This window comes from Sturnira hondurensis, unplaced genomic scaffold, assembly GCF_014824575.4.
Source record: "Sturnira hondurensis isolate 20B ecotype Veracruz unplaced genomic scaffold, ASM1482457v3 Scaffold0014384, whole genome shotgun sequence".
Lineage (NCBI taxonomy): Eukaryota > Metazoa > Chordata > Mammalia > Chiroptera > Phyllostomidae > Sturnira > Sturnira hondurensis.
Genome location: NW_028087015.1, coordinates 39,793,263 through 39,796,178, shown reverse-complemented (window position 1 = coordinate 39,796,178; position 2,916 = coordinate 39,793,263). Strand labels below are relative to the sequence as shown.

Sequence of the window (2,916 nt, the reverse complement as noted above, 5' to 3'; positions counted from 1 at the left end):
TGTGTGGGCGTGTGACCCCAACTGACCAAACTGTGTAGCAGTTGTTTGGGGGCATAGGGTGACCAGGCCGGACCCTTGCACTCAAGAAACTTACAATTAATAAATAAAACGTGAAGGAAACCTTATTGTCACAGGACCAGTGGGGACAGCTCACCGAATCAACCCGAGGGGGTCCTGCGGTTTGGAAAAGGATGGCGGTGGCGGGCGGAAGCAGACAACCGTGTTGGCGGCCTCAGTGGAGCATCCATTTGGAGCTGTGGTCTGTCAACCTTTTGGCCTGCTCCTTCCTGCAAGAAGTGTTAGAAGCTGTCTGCCTCCTCCTGCCTGTGTAGCCCGGGTGGGGAGAGTCGAGTAAATTGCCACTGAGCATATTCCGTAGGCACAATCTGCTGTGCTAGCTAATAAGGACAGACACCTCCGGGGGTTGGTTGGAGTACGGGGAGACTTGGTTTGCTCCTTTAAATGCTAGGGTAATTAAACTCTAGTTAAATATGTACCTGGCAGGGAGATACCGTGATCACGAAGGTGGTTTTCCCAGGGTGAGGCTTATTCGTTGCACTCCGGGTGTGCGGACGCCTGGGATTTCCCCAGGTGTGGGAAACTTAACTGCATAATTCCTGGTAGTGAAGGACTGTGTTCACGCTCTCCCCTGAAAAAAAAGAAAAACAGCTCTCATTACTATTAAGTGCCTGCCGCCTGCCAGGCCTTATCCTGAGCATGTTACGTGGTTTATCTCACCATTCACCAGAGCCCTATGGAATTGGTGCCAGAGTTGCCCTCATTGAATAGAGAACATAGGGGCAGCTTCCGCAACAGAGAGGCAAACCTGGAACCCAGGATCGGCACCAGGGCCCACGTGTCTAGCCGCCACACTCCCCTGGCCCTGTAGGTGGCAAAGAGCGTCTCATCCCAGTGTGGCCGTCAAAACAGCTTTTGCCTGGAAGCTCAGATGTGGGTTCAGTTTCTGTTCCCCTGTAAGCTTTTGCGTCTCGGGTGGGAAGGTCTGTCCTCCGTTGGGCAGGGCCACGGCGGTCAGGATACGCCCAGGTCTCTTGCTCTGCAGCAGTTTCAGCAGGTGTGGCAAGTGTCTCCCCATGGGGCTGGGTTTGGGGTAGCAGGGGAAGCCCCAGTCCACTTTGCTGCACCCAAAGGAGCACAGTGATGTCATGACGTCACCAGGGTGACCCTGGACCGCAGTCTGCCTGAGTTTGCCAGTAGAACCTGCCAGGGGCAGGGAGCCCTTCAGACTTCTTGGGAACCCCCAGAGATAAATCTGACCAGGGAGAGAAGAAAAAAAGGGAAGCGGGGAAGAAAACCCCACAGGAGACCTGGTGGTTCTTTGTCAGTTTCAAGATCTATAAAATCTGTAACTTTAGGTAAAATCAGGTTAGGCTGGTAGCAAAAACTGCACAGTCACAGCTGTCCCTGGGGGCGGGGACGGGGGGTGGGGATGTGAGTGTAGAGAGCTAGACTCTTACCCTCTCAAGTTTTGATAACAATTGCCTTTGGGCCACATTTTCTCATTAGATGCTAATAAATATTTTCCATCACATGCAAGAAAGGTTTTATACAAATTCCATTTCCCAGAACACGGTGAATGAAATGGAAACCCCCTTTTCTGGCTGTGGAAAAAACAAAAACAAAGAAAACCCGGACCTCCCAGCTCCATGTTGCTGGAGTCCCCTCTGGCTTTGCTAGGTGGCGCCCCAAGCTAGCACATGGGCCCCCAGGCTGGGAGGGAGAGCGGGCACAGGCTCCCCTGGGCTCTGGGCCTCTCCAGAGCTGGCCAGGCCCCTCACTGACAGGAGCTGCCCCGCATGGCGGGGCCAAGGCTCTGGCCTCTGGCATTTTGGGAATTGTCCCCTTTTTTTCTCCTTTCACCTTCCCGGTTGCTCACAGTTGGCCGTGAGAAGGGTTTTAGGCCCTGAGTTTTGTCTGGTCTTGAGGAAAACCCTGGAGACCTAAACGTGACCTTAAATACTGTGCCTTTCTGTCTGAATGTCCCAGAAGTTGTTGAAGAATTTGGGGAGAAAGAGCCAAGCTCTTGTGGAAGAATGGAAGGACAGGACAAGATTCAAACGGTTTGCACCAGCTACGTCCCCATCTCCAGAGTACCCTGAGGGCCTGGTGTGTCTCAGCCTCCTTGGGAGACTGGGATGACCTTCCTCTGTCCCTCAGCTCCCAGAGCCAGCCTGTGGCGGAGGAATAGCAGGCCCTGCTGTGGGCGCAGTGCTGGGTCCCAAAGCTCCGAAGCTCCGTGTGGTCTGGAGGACACCAAGGTCCTTTTGTCCTAAGATAACCCCTCTTCCCCGCTGCCAGGGGCCTCCGATTCCCTGATTACTCACTCCTTTGCCAGAAAACATGAAAGACTCCTGAAATGACAGATGTGATGGAAAGTTTTCACTGGAAAAGTTGGAGGACAAATTCGTGGCGTTGTGGCCCCGCTCAGAGAGAACCCCAGGGGACAGCCAGTTGTGGATGGGATGGGGCGGGTGGGATGCAGGAGGCCAGAGGAAAGCTCCAGGATGGAGACAAACTCCACACACCCAGTGTGTCTGGGGGCCACAGCTTCCTCAGTCACATACACCTCTGTGTGCACAAAGGTCCCCAGGCCTCCATGTACCATCCGGACATCTCCATGAGCTCCCACGCCTGTGTCCCCGTGTTGGTTCTGACACATTCAGGCCCTGCTTGCCTTCCCCGGCTTCAGGCCTAGGGGCACCTGGCAGTCAGCGACAGGAGGGTGAGGAGAGGCCCTGGCCCAGGGGGCAGTTCACCCGCACCAGGAGCAGGGTCATCAGCAGCACCAGGAGCAGCCAGGCCTGCACCTGGCCCAACACACAAGCAGGGCTGCCACCAACGGATGGCACACTTCAGGACACAGGTCCAGCACCGATAACGCCCCTCTTACTACAA

General features: G+C 54.9%; 1 non-coding gene across 1 annotated transcript; it reads left to right on the top strand.

Annotated features, from left to right (window-relative positions):
• The first annotated feature begins 489 nt into the window (after positions 1 to 489).
• LOC118998891 (U1 spliceosomal RNA) lies at positions 490 to 652 on the top strand. Its single transcript, XR_005068975.1, has one exon. It is a non-coding gene; the product is annotated as a U1 spliceosomal RNA (small nuclear RNA).
• The last annotated feature ends 2,264 nt before the right edge of the window (positions 653 to 2,916 follow it).